Source organism: Bidens hawaiensis, unplaced genomic scaffold (genome assembly GCF_021521415.1).
Source record: "Bidens hawaiensis isolate Kalapana, Puna unplaced genomic scaffold, B.hawaiensis_p1.1 tig00013425_1, whole genome shotgun sequence".
In the NCBI taxonomy this organism is placed as follows: domain Eukaryota; kingdom Viridiplantae; phylum Streptophyta; class Magnoliopsida; order Asterales; family Asteraceae; genus Bidens; species Bidens hawaiensis.
In genome coordinates this window covers 381,226-395,863 of record NW_027492137.1, presented here as the reverse complement: position 1 = coordinate 395,863, position 14,638 = coordinate 381,226, and the positions used below count along the sequence as shown (strand labels likewise).

Below are 14,638 nucleotides of genomic sequence, written 5' to 3'. Positions count from 1 at the left end.
ATTGTTTAGAAAAATCGTAGGTCAAGAACTAATTACCATTTTGGGTAAAGTCTCGCCTCTCCCAAGTTATGCACATGTCTGTTTTTAAACATACGATTTAAAGAAATATTTACACGGACAAATGCATGAAAATATGAAATGTCTTAAAAAAAACTTACAAACATCTAGAGGCCCATCTACATATCCTTCTATGAGACAAAGCGTAGTGGACGGCAAATGTAGGCGACAAGAGTGAGAACAACGACACCCTGGGCGATAAGTGGGCCGACAAGAAGGGGGCATCTATTTGTAGGAGGTGATGTGTTTGGAAATATTATTATTTTATTGATATGAGTGTGATAAGACAATTTTAGGTTACAACACTATTAAACCCATAAAACAAAAATCCTTCACTTGCTCATTAAATATCACATGTTAATTATCCCCTAACTACACATAGCCTAAGTAATGTATGAAAGGGGGTACTAGTGGGCCCCTCCCTATACACCACCCGACAATCTTCATTATCGTGTTTTATCTTTTTACAAGATTAGCAAGCTTAACTATCATAAAGAGATTATTACAAAACTAAACTCTGACATAAATAACAATATACCATACTTTTCAACCAACATATGGTGTCTCATTAGCTTTTAAAAATGGTTCGAAGTGTAATGATGGTTTACTTATGGTCTGGTGTTTTTTCGGTATTTTGTTGGTTGTTTGATGTTGTGTTTTCTTCCTATATATTGATGTATACATAAATTGAGTTGGCCTTAAAAAAAGGCGGAAATTTGGAGAATTTGATGGCGTCAATGAAGAACACTTGGCAAAATTTGTATTTTGTTTATTATAATATAGATCAGTACTTGCATAATAATTCTTAAATCATTAATGAAAACAACACTAGACTCATCTTGTAATGATTGCCGGTTTACAATGAGTAAGAAGATCGATGACACATTTAGTTTGACAAAGGAGTAAACTAGTTTGAAAGTAAAAAACTAAAAAACATCTTATGTTAGTTACACAACCTAAATTATTTCATAAAGTATGAACTATGAAGGGTATTTTAGTCTTTAACCTCAAACTCTTCACTTTTATCCGTCTTTATAACTCCTACAGAACACCAATCTGTCAGTACTTCAAAACACACAATGAGACATTTCACTACACAACTAATCCTGTCTCACACTCACTCTCACCGAGTCAACTCAGCCACCATTCGCCTGTGACTCATCCAACCCAGCCACCAACTCATACCCATTCTGCAAACCCACTCTACCCATCTCCACCCGAGTCAAAGACCTCGTCTCACGACTCACATTAGACGAGAAGATCTTGCAACTCGTAAACACCGCCCCACCGATATGGTATATTCTTTAACGGCACTATTAAGTCCGCCACTAGTTTCCCGCAAGTTATTCTTACCGCAGCTTCTTTTGATGCTAGACTGTGGTATCGAATCGGTCAGGTGAGTTGAGTTAACTCGGTGCTGTTTTTTATTATTTGTTTTTGTTATTTTTATTCTTTTGTTAATATTTGTTAATAATTAAATTTGATAAATACCCAATTCGCATATTTGTCGTTTAATGATGACTACACTTTTTATGTTTGAATGTTTAATATAATAATTTTGTTTTTAGGCGTATAATAACGTATTATAATAGTTATATTATTTTTGTATGAAATGAATTATTTTAACTAGTTTTTATATGTCACAAGATATTTATTTTAAAGTTGGATAAACAAACTTTTTAATACTTACTTGATAGGTTGGAAAGTCGTCTATTACACAAGTTAAATAAAAATAATCTCAAATAGGTAGTAATAAGATTTAGGAGTTATAAAACGGTATTTTGAGATAAAATATGACTGAAATTATGTATGAGTTACTAACTAATAATTTAATATATTTGAAGCCAAATATTTCATAATTACTATATTATGTTGGATGAAGGAAGTGGGGAAAAAAAAATCTTTGACTCCATTAGTTGTGACACGTGTATACGCAGTTACTTATTTATTATGTATGTAATATCATTTTTTACTTAAGTGACAATAAGAACCATATAAATGCATATACGAAATGCAAAATATGGTTACATGCTTAAATTGTAACACACCGTCATGTAATCATAATATCTTATATTCCTTCTCTGCTTAATTATATATGGTCACTGTTTATTTTATCTTTTATTTAACATTAGTCACATGCCGGTGTGCTAATGTGTCTATGGGCATATTTGGGATTGAGTTTGAAACAATTTATTGACTTATTGGTTTTTTCAAAAAGTCATTTTAAAGAACCATGATTTGTGGCTTTTAGAAAACAACTTTTTAACTTTAACAAAAATCTAAAATGTATTTATATGTATGCATATAACATTTAAAAATTGCTATAAAACAAATATTCTAAAAATATAAAATTACACTTTTTGAAGGCAATTGGATTAGAGGCAAGGGCAGTTTATAATCAAGGGCAAGCACATGGAATGACATTTTGGGCCCCAAACATAAATGTGTTTAGGGACCCAAGGTGGGGTAGAGGTCAAGAGACACCTGGCGAAGACCCGTTGGTCAATGGCAAATACGCAATTTCTTATGTTAGAGGGGTGCAAGGTGACACTTTTCAAGGTGGAGGGCTTAAAGATGGATATATTCAAGCTTCTGCCTGTTGCAAACATTTCACTGCATATGATTTGGATCATTGGAAAGGTGTTAATAGATTTGGTTATGATGCTAAGGTTAGTTATTTTCACTTTACCCCCTTGTAGATTTGTTCGTGTGCTCTTTCACCGTTTCAAACTTCACGTTATGACGCTCTACTTTTGTTTATAGATGCTTTATAGATGTTTACAGTCTGGTTCAGTCAGGTTTGTTAAAAATTTTGTTCCTTTTGGAAAACAACATTTAGCCAATTTTAGTGGTCTAATGATTTGAACCGATTTTTTTATGACTATACGCGCTAATAGAGTTTACACTGTCGATTTCAAGATGTGGTTTAACGATTTGATCGATGAACTATCAAACAGTCATTCGCCCGTTTTACTTTGATTTGAACAAATGAACACTATAGAAGCTAATAAGGACAAGTCAAAGAATTATTTAAGTCAAAGAGTAATAATAAAATGTTATTTTCAAGAAATTATTCTTTTTTCCAGAAATGTGTGATTGAATACATATCTTTATATAATTCTGTAATATAATGGAAAATTTATGCTTTGTACCGGATTTTGTGCATTTGCAAGGTGAGTGGGTGGTAGCTTTTTGTTTTTGGAGTCTTTTAAGTTATATTATAAAATTATAAAGAGAGAAAAACAATTTTGAATTTCCCATTGTGGATAGTTGAAAAAAGAATAAAAACAATACTGGGCCACAACCCATGACTAAAATGAGATAATTTCACATATAAAATAGCATTATCATAAGAAAAATGATTTTGGACTACCCTTAAAAAGAAAAAAACAATAATGGGTCACACCCATTACTAAAATTAGATAATTACATACATAAAATAGCATTATTAAAGTATACATGATGTTTTATGAATCAATAATATGTTGAGAATCACGAAAATTGTATATATATGTTGAGAATCACTAGCTTGTACCTAGTGCGTATGCATTAGTGTCTATGTGCTTAACGTATCTATATCAGTATTTTTTTAAAAATAATATGTGTAAACATAGGTGACGAAGCAAGATCTTGCGGACACATATCAACCACCCTTCCAAAGCTGCATACAACATGCCCGAGCTAGTGGAATCATGTGCGCTTACAACCGTGTGAATGGAGTGCCAAACTGTGCTGATGAGAATCTCTTGACCAATATTGCTCGAAAGCAAAGGGGTTTTCAAGGGTAATTTTTCTAAAAATCCTAAATAAATAAAATCATCAAAGCTAGACCCACACGTTTTGGATCATATATGAATATGACTGAGATATTTCTTTCTCCAGTTTCATAAATTGCTACCGGCATTTTTGGTCCGCTACATGACACGAGGCTTAAAAACAGTTATTTTGGTTTTAAATATTTACTTACATAATGAAATTATATGAGATTTTTCAACAGAAAGTTACATATTTGCTCATTATGTGGGATATGTAACTTTCTGTTGAAAAATCCCATATAATTTTGTTGAATATTATACAGGTTTTGCGGGATATACAAGTTTTTTTATTGGTTTTTACTTTTTATACCTTTTTAAAAGTCAAGTAATTACATAGATTGAGGGCATGCTGGTAATTTCACATTTTTGTTTAGGTACATCACTTCAGATTGTGATGCAGTATCGATCATATACGACGTTCATAAATATGCAAAACACCAGAAGATGCAGTTGCAGAAGTGCTTACAGCAGGTACTGTATGCATATCTTTTAAATATTTTATTATTTAACAAAACGACCCCTACTTTATACATATTACATTTAGACATTTTATGGAATGAATTGAATTTTTACCAAATAGGACCCGTAAATAAGTATAATAAATGGATGGCCCCTTAAGCAATGATGTTTCATGCTTGATTGAAGATTAGGACTTTAATGCTTATGCATTTAATCCTTCCAACATTATTTCTTTCTATTTTTTTTTAATTTTTACACAAAAGGTTGCATGATTACTATAATCTAAACATGGTTTTCTCAATCTTGTATAACACGTGCTTTCGGTTTTTACTATGCGCGACATATATTGTGTCTGTTTTATCTTTATCTCACATTAATTATAGGCTTTTATCGTATAATATATAGTACTAGTTTGAGGCCCATGTATTACATGGGTAATTGATAAAAATTTTAAACTTCAACTCTTGAAAAGTGAAATACAATCAACAAATTGGCCATATATTTTTAATACAATCACAATTTTCATTAAAATTACGAAAATTACATAACAAAGATTACACAAATACGTTACAAATAAGTAAAACCTTCTTTGTACACTACATTTGTGATTGTATTAGCAAATATATATTGTTTATCAAAAATCAAAATCTTTAGTCTATGTCTGTTTGCAATTCTCAATAAGGTAACATATAGGTCTGTTTAAAACTCTTTAGTCTATGACTTTTTTTTATCTTATAAGACATATTAAAGTAAATGTATAAAAAAATATAAATCAAGTCATAAAATATATGTTTCGAAGCATTTTGGTCTGGGTTATGGAAAAAAAATATTAAAAACTATATATTGATCTTCTTATTGCTAATAAATAAATGACATATAGTTCATTTAATAAGCCGTTATACATATGAATTATAATTATAATATTCAACTTCAATGACTTAATGCTAAACACCAAGATATATATAATAGGTATTCTCCATGCTTACAATATTTATACAAAATGTTTGTAGAAAATTAAGAAAATACATATTATTCTAAGTTCAAATGCATATGAGAAAATTTTAAATTCAAATTTGAAACCAATCTTATTTTAATATTATGCATCGCTGCTCAAATCCCAGCTTAAAAACAATTTGTAGTTTACCATATAAATTCAAATTCTTCGACAATGATGCACCTTTAGTTTTTTCTTTTTAATTTGCAATTCCATGTGACTTTAAAATTTTATTCTAACATGCTCGCGACTTCAGTTTTGATATTTTCTTATTTCACAATTAATGTTAATGAATGAATTGGTTAAGATTTAGATTAATAAACATAAACTTGAATTTATATATTGAAATATTTTAAAATATAAGGACCATATATTGAAATTGGTTGAAAAAAAAGGTGAGAAAGGCTATGAGATTGACAAGTGGCAATAATTGTATTCTTTTATTAGAATAGATAGATAGATTGAACAAGCATTAGATCTGTTTTTACTATATAGTACTAAACACGCGACATCTATTGTCTTTGTTTTATCTTTATCTCACATTATTTACAGGCTTTTATCGTATAACATATACAAGCACTAGATCTGTTTCATTCTCTGTGTTTTCTCTGTACCTCACATGTATTATAGGCTTTTACTGTATTTGTATAATATAGTAAACACACATGAGATTTATTGTCTCATTCTTTGTGTTTCTATCTTTATCTCACATGTATCATAGGATTTCATGTATCACACAATATTATAAGCCACAAGATCTGTTGTCTCACTCTGTGTTTTTATCTTTATCTCAGATATATTAAGGACTTTCATTTTATAACATAATACTATACAAGCATTAGATCTTCTATGTGTTTTTATTTATCTTTATCTAACATATACCGCCGTAACTTCTTAATATGCATTTATATAATTAAGTAATACACATTATATCATATACTACAAACTTACATCTATTAACATCTTTATCTTATGTGGTTTGCATTTGTTGACAATTATTTTGGACCATGTTAGTTGTTTGGTGACTTTGGTCCACCTATTGCGCATGGCAAGTCAACATAAGAGACATTTGGTCCATACACATGACCCCTAAAATAATTGCTTTGTATTTTTCATTTTTGCCCAATTATATAAAAAAAAATACTAAAACATTGTTATATACTTATATGAAGAATTTGACACAATATTTTATTTTATGAAAAATTACAGGCATGGATGTAAACTGTGGTACATACTTAAAAGAACCACACAAAATCAGCAGTCCAAAAGAAGAAGCTTCTAGAATCCGACATAGACCGAGCCCTAACCAACCTTTTCACAATGCGAATGAGGCTCGGCTTGTTCAACGGGAACCCGAGTTCACTCCCGTATGGCTCAATTGGTCCGAACGTGGTCTGCTCCAAACCGCACCAGGACCTAGCCCTCGAGGCTGCACGAAGCGGCATTGTCCTCTTAAAAAACTCAGCCAAACTCCTCACATTAAAAAAAACCATCTCATCATTAGCTGTTATCGGTCCGAACGCCAACTCAGCACACACCCTTGTCGGGAACTACACGGGCCCACCGTGCAAATCCATTGAACCACTCAAAGCACTTCAAGGTTATGTTGCAAACACACAATATCACCAAGGGTGTAACTTTGTTAACTGTACGTCGGCTAATATTAACGAGGCGGTCGAGGTGGCTAAGAAGGCGGATTATGTGGTTTTGTTTATGGGTTTGGATCAAGGTCAGGAACGGGAGGATTTTGATCGGGTGGATTTGGTGCTTCCGGGTCAGCAACGGGCCTTGATCACTGCGGTTGCTAAAGCCGCTAAGAGACCAGTGGTTTTGGTCATGATATGTGGTGGACCGGTAGATATTTCGTTTGCTAAACGGGATCCGAAGATCGGTGGGATCTTGTGGGGTGGGTATCCCGGTGAAGCGGGTGGCATTGCGCTTGCGCAAACTATTTTTGGTGATAATAATCCAGGTAACGTATCATAAAAAACCAATATACTTTCTTATTTTTGTGGGTCCCACCTAAACTTGTGTTTGCAGGAGGGAAATTACCTATGACATGGTACCCAAGACAATTTGTCAAGATACCGATGACCGACATGCGAATGAGGCCCGACCCGTCTTCGGGCTATCCAGGCCGAACATACCGATTCTACACGGGCCCAAAAGTCTACCGGTTCGGATACGGACTCAGCTACACAAAGTACCGATACGAATTCGTATCCGTCACACAAAACAAACTCTCTTTATCTCAAATCTCAACCACAGGCTCCACACTTCAAAACTCAGACTCGGTCCATTACACATCGGTTACCGATACGTTAACCGAGTCATGTGAAAAGGCCAAGTTTTCAGCAACCGTGCGAGTGCATAATAACGGGGAAATGGACGGGAAACATGCGGTTTTGATGTTTGTGAGGCAAAATGATGTTGTGAATGGGAAGCCGAAGAAGCAGTTGGTCGGTTTTGAGAGTGTGGCGACGAATGCGGGTGACAGAAGTGAAGTTGAGTTTGTTGTGAGCCCGTGTGAGCATTTTAGGACCGCGAATGAAGACGGGTTGATGGTGGTTGAAGAGGGGACTCGGTATCTTTTTGTGGGTGATCAGCAGTATGCTATTTCGGTTTTACGTTGAGGATGTTGTGGGATTTGAATGGTTTTTAAGTGAAACTATGATGTTGTATTAAGGTTGTATTTTGCTTTGTTTTTGTGGCGGAATCAAGGAATCAAAATCTTTTTCTAAGAAACAATATGTGTGAGTGTAAATTTATTAATAACTTGTGGTTTTCGCTAACAAGAAAAACCAATCATGACAAGACACGCGACAACATTTACGCTAAAAGTACGAAACTTGGTAAGATATGTGCTAGGTGCCATAAAAGTGGTTTAAATTTATGTCAGTTATGAGGCATGCTACTACTGGTTTTCATTGAGAGCAAAAGTGATTAATTAACATGACCATTTTTGTGTATAACTAACTGTATACAGACAAAAATGACAGGTTTTGTTTTCGTAAAAACGGTTTTTACCGAACACTTCCTATGTTACTAATACACTCTTTATTGAGATGATGTGATTTGATATACAGTTATACACATTTCAAGTTATAAATGCACCTACAAGGCATTGTATGTTAGATAACGCTCGTGTAGACCATTATATGTTATAGTATATGCATGTGTAAAACATTATACGTTAGGCATACACCGATACGATTATATAAAGGTATACGCCCATAAAATGTTATATGTTTGTGTAGTCTTTGTTGACCAGTTCTTCATGTAAGTAATAAATAACATGAATAAAAAATAAATCTATGAACCTTTTACAGCATGGAGAGTAGTAATGCAACATAGAAGGATGTAGACGACATGGTTGTCAGCTTGGTCGAGTTCTCCTTTAGGATGTATAGTTAAGGATGGTGTTAGGGTTCTTGAGATGAACCCGGTTTAGGAGAGAGGAGGCACACAATATTGTTATGTTTGTGTGATTAGGTTATGATGTTAATATTTATCTCTCTTTATATACATCCAAGGGAAACCCTTTATTAGTTAGTTATAGGTAATATGGTCCATCAACAATTACCAAACTAATATATAATAAGGTATAGTTAATATTTTGATCTATTATAATATAAATGATTATAATGGCCAAATATAAATATATATAATTATATATTTAATCTTACATTCTCTCACTTGGCCGAGTAATCATTTATTATGAGTATTAGATAAGTCTGATCAGGAGTTAACACTCATTTTAGCTTTAAACTTAAACTGGAGCAGAGAAATACAGTTATTGAATTGAACATCAGCTCAAGACCCCCATTAATCATACTGCGGTCCTTATTTAAAACTTAAGTAGTTATGATCAAAATTTTCAAGTAAGCCCTTCAAACGTTTGATTTGTATAATAATTTGTCTGTATGTCATTATGCATGCAGAACATATTAAGAGACTTACAAAATCAAAACTGACAAGGAAAATTAATAGTTAATCATTCATAGTAGATATGCAATTGTGCATGGTCATCAATAAACCCCTCATGATTATAAGCGCTTACATAATACTTATGGGTAATAGACATTTAATTATAGGATCCTTAAGCATATCATGAATGTATTCGATATGAAAATTTAGATTCCTCAATTTGTTCATAAACGAATAATTAATTTCATATCAAAATTTAATGCAGCACCTCTCAAATTGTTTTTGTTTGAGAAAACATGGTAGCTGTCTTTATCACAATAAGTCTTCAATATATAATTTATATGGAGTTTAATAAACTTATGAGTCCACTAATAAATATTCAACAACATTTATTGACACAGTGTTGTAATTAATCAACATATTATGTCGTTATGGCTTAGGTCGTTATTATCAGTTCATTATAACTCCTCCATGAGATAGATTTGTCTACTGACATAAGAATATATCCCGAAAATTACATTTTCTTATATCTGAATATGACAAAATTTAGAGTGATCTGCCGGTTTGAATTCTCACTTCTTCTTTTAAATTAAGTCTTTCGTTTCTTTTAAAGATATTTTAGTACTCTTTTAGATGCTTCACATTAATCTAGACATATCTAGTGTGTTGCAATTTTGAGTAATATCTAAACGAGTATAGACTTGAACTTATATAAGGCTTCTACTTAATGAAGCATAAGGAAATAATCTATGTGATTTTATTATCCTCTAAAGTAGAGCAGTGTTGTATGTTACACGTGTAAGGAATATCTTTGAGATCTATAATATCAAAGTATGTGTGAACAATGCTTTGACATATGTAACATATACTTGTCAGAAGAATGTCATCTATATAAGGACAAGTTTATTTTTAGTTGCTCCCACTCATCTTGAAGTATGTACATTAATCCACTTGGTTTTTTATTAAAGTAATTGAATAAATATTTCATCACATTTTAATGTTTGCATTAACCCATATATGGATTTTATTGACTTATAGACTAAATGTTCTTTGACCTTCAGTTTAAAACTTTTAGGTTGTTTTATAAACATATAATATGTAAGCCGATTGTTAGGGAAAGTTGTTTTAATGTTCATCTAATGTAACTCTTAACTATTATAAGCTACTTGAACAATGACGATCCTCAAATAAATATTTTGTAATATAGGTAAGAAAATTCTTTGATGATTTATTCCCTCTTGAATATAACTTTTAATAATCAATCATGCTTCTTAGTGTCTTAACATTTGTGTTAGGATTTAGTTTAGTTATGAACACCCTTATGTGTATCAACAAAATCTCAAATGTTATTATGACTTATGGAGTCAATTTTGCTAATAATAGCTTTATTCCATTTAGAAGATTGATTGATATTAATAGTTTAATTAGAAGGAGTATGATCATTAAACTTTCCAACATCCATTTCAACTTTAGTCATAATCATCAAAGTTAGTAGGTTTAAAAACCTAGATGACCTCCTGAGTTGATTATTGGGTTTATTTGAAGTTTCAGTTTTATGAATTATCTCTTGGTTAGGTTGCTATCATTTTCAGGATTCTAAGTGTGTAAGAGTTGGTACAGTATGGTGTACAAGGGGTGTAATTGGAGTTAAATTTGGAGTAAAATTTAATGACTCTCTTTCCCCTGCCTCTTGTACTTTTGCCAAGTCATTATAAGGACTTTTACTGCTCCCACTAACCTTAGAAACCTTTAGGAAATTAGCATGCCTAGGGTTAATATTTATAGACCAATCAATTCTAACAGAGAAACATGTTAATAATACAAGTTGTTGGAGTTTCTCTTGTTGAGGATTAGTTTAGTAAGAAATCCGATTTTTCCCAGTTTAAGCAACAATGAAACTTTTGTAAGAGATTGTAAATTCTAAAGAGATAAGTTTTGATAGAGTAGTGTTGTGATTGAGCAATGTCTTGTACAAGATGTGTAATTGAGATAATATAAAGTTTTCACTCCCCACCTCCTGCAAATCTTGTAAGTTATGATTGAGACATTTAAGGCTCCCACTGATATTTAATATCTCTAGGAAAAATACAAAAAAAGTTTCAATGATGTACGTGAGATGGGAATCTGTTATATATATGTTAGACTTGATTTGATTTCATTAACGTCCAGATGTCATAATAAACTTAGGGACATATTTAGAAGAAATCGTATTAAGTATATATGAATGGATCTCGTTAAGACCGTGGATCATAGAAGACAGATTGGATACAAGTAAATAGTCTTTTAAATGATAAAGTATTATGTCTGAATATTCCATATGAATAAGTTATACGAATGTATATAAAATATAATTCTGATGGACCCATACTTATTCCTTAAGCTAAGTAATGTTTTATGGCATTTAACACATGATTAAAATCATTAAGAATGAAATTAGATGAAAAAATCACCCTCATCAACCATGTCATGGTTTATCATGAAATTTGATTTTAATGAATGATATTTATAAGTCTCATTTGTCTTTTGTTAAATTCTTATTGCATAATAACAAAAGTTGTGAAAGCATGTCGTATCATCTAGTTCTATTTTATAAATGTTTTAATCCAGATACTGATAACAAATAATATGAGATTTTAGGGTAAGAGTGACTTTATGTTGGCTATGCAAACCTCACAACTGTCATAATGTAACTTAAGTATTGATACTAAATTCTGATTGATCTCCGAAATATTTAAGGTATCATAAAACGTAATTAGAAGACAATTTTTCATGGTTACAATAGCCTTAACATTTAAATTTTGTCGCCAACACTCATGTTAGTTATTTGTTGATATCAGTAAAGAAACTTATAGAACTAGACTCAGCCGATCATGTTAATTGGAATATTAGGATTAACAGACTTAAATATCATTAATATACGACTACTGTTTTAGCCAGATGTTCTTTTGAATTATGGATAGCCTTGTTACTTATGCCTAATATAATGACATATTTTTACAACGAGACTTCTCCTTAGAGAACTTAAAGCTGGAAGTAATACTTGTATTTTGTCTATGAACCTTAGAATTATCCTCTTTAAGGTTTTAATGGTGGTGAGTTGAATAACATCTTATGTTCCACTGCCATATTCTTTTCTTTTACATGTGTTGCTAATCAACATACTCGTTTTTCTTTTGTACTTTTGAGTGTTATAGTTGATACTTAAGGCAACAAATTGTAATAATAGTAACTTTTAGTATGTAATGCATTAGAAAAGTGTACTTATTTCCATGTATGAGCCCTTAACTTTATGGGTCATGGTATTGTACATCATGATGTATTTAGTAACGTCATTTAACCTTATAATTAGAACTTTTAAGGAGTGCATGAATCTTAGGAGTTATTTTGATTAGTCTTAGGAAAAACTAAATGTGGAATAACTCTAGTGATAGCATTTATTTATATAAGTTCTTGATTATCATTATCGTAAGTGACATTATGATTGACGCATTCTATTTGTTATGCTCCAGTTTTCAATGGAATGATTGTTATTATAAAGAGCAGTAGGATAGTCATATCATGTCTTAAGGGATAACTAAAACTGAGTAGAGCTAAATATTATTGAAACTCTTTATGATGTAAAACTTATTTTATGTTTTAATATTAGAGTGGATGATTTAGATGAGATAGTTATCTATAGAAGAAAATTATAGCGAGTAATGATATGGGATATTAAATAATACAAATTAAATTTATGATCATTAGCTTAATGAAGGATCATTAATGTGAGGATCATCATATTTTATTGAAGATGTGATATGTCTATTATTAACATCAAACTAATAGACTATAATTAAAAGTTCTACTTAAACAAAAAATAAATCACCTTTGGGCAGAATTAAAATTTATTTAAGTATGTGTGCAAAACACTTGTATCCCATCATCTTTGGGCAGAAGTGATACAATTATTTTAATTATACACATGCTAGTTTTGCTTGATAAAATGTAGCACATCACCTTTGGGCAGAAGTGAGACATTTATATCATGTTAGGCAAAAAACTAACAAAAGCTTTCAGTTAGAGTTAATGATATGGTAAATGTAACTCATCACCTTTGGGCAGCAGAAGTTTACATCAAAAGTTAACTCAAGTTAAGCCTTTATGTTTTGTAAAATTTTATAATATTTAAGGTTTACAAAACATTTAATTAGTTAATAGCAGAAAAATGTTTAGAGTAAGGATTTTTAAGTTTCCGGTAAAACCTTATTTTTCGAAATTAGTTCTCGGAAATTTTGGGTTCCCGAGAATTGCCAGTTTTTTTATTTTAGCAGGTTTTTCAGTATTTGGGTGTTTACATGATTTTATGGAGTTTTTAGAAAAAAATGTTGATTCCGGTATTAGTGAGTTTTCGAGTTTTATGGGTTATGACCCAAACCATTTTAGGAACTCATAAACTCTTAGAACACATAAGCTATTTTAAGCCTGTTTCGGTCAAAAATTGGCAAAGAAACTTTTGATCAAATTAGTGTGTGAGGTGGAGTGCTTGTTGATAATAAGATCAAACACAATGATATGATTACGAGGGAAAAAACCCTTGATTATGATAATCTTCGTTTCGGTCAAGAGTTTACAACGTAATCCTTAGTCGAATCGCTTCGGTTAAAGATTATGAACTTAACTTTTGGTCGAATTAACGCTTGATTATTATGATCTCCGGCACAAAAACCCTCGGGCGGTGAAAACTATCACCGTCGACTTTATTAATAACGAAAATGGATGATTACAAGTAATGGAGCTGATAAGTGATCGTGAGCTAAGTGATACAATGATTACTAGTAGCTAAGTAAGTGAATTGTGTGTGTTTTAATGATATTATCAGCTCATATATATAATAAAAGATTACAACTGTTATCTCGGGAAATCCGTCCTTGTCTTTAATGAAGAACGTTTCATGCTTTAATTACGTGGTTTAATGGCTTTAAATGCGAAGTTATATGTTGGACTTGGTCTCTCACATCTTTGACTGATTCTTTTGGGAGTTACTCACCAAACATGGTCCCACACGTGCTAATATTAACTATAAGTGCGAAATTTCAGGATAATAGTCAATGGTTAATCATTAACCATTACTTGGCCCTTAATGCTAGCGGTTATAACTCATTCCACACGTTTTATGTAACCACCAACCGTGTATTTCGCATGGAGTAAATCAACAATTAATATATGCAATTATAAATCAACACCAAGAGAGAAATATCTATTTATTAGCATTAATACTCAAGATACTAAACTTATCTGAGAATCCTGAACATATTCGGGATCCCGAGCATATTTATTATCCTGAGCTGACCACATATCCGACTATAAAATTTGGGCCCTAACAAAGCCCATAATACATGATTTTTAA

General features: G+C 31.7%; 1 protein-coding gene and 1 pseudogene across 2 annotated transcripts in view; one reads left to right on the top strand and one right to left on the bottom strand.

The window, feature by feature from the left end:
• The window catches only part of LOC143544026 (uncharacterized), a 79,200-nt gene that overhangs the window by 14,268 nt on the left and 50,294 nt on the right, over nucleotides 1-14,638 (bottom strand). The gene's annotated exons all lie outside the window — the stretch shown is intronic.
• Nucleotides 1,165-8,118, top strand: LOC143544004 (putative beta-D-xylosidase 7; annotated as a pseudogene). Its single transcript, XR_013137180.1, has 6 exons — nucleotides 1,165-1,453; nucleotides 2,424-2,726; nucleotides 3,672-3,841; nucleotides 4,247-4,343; nucleotides 6,535-7,297; nucleotides 7,366-8,118. The product of XR_013137180.1 is annotated as a putative beta-D-xylosidase 7 (transcript).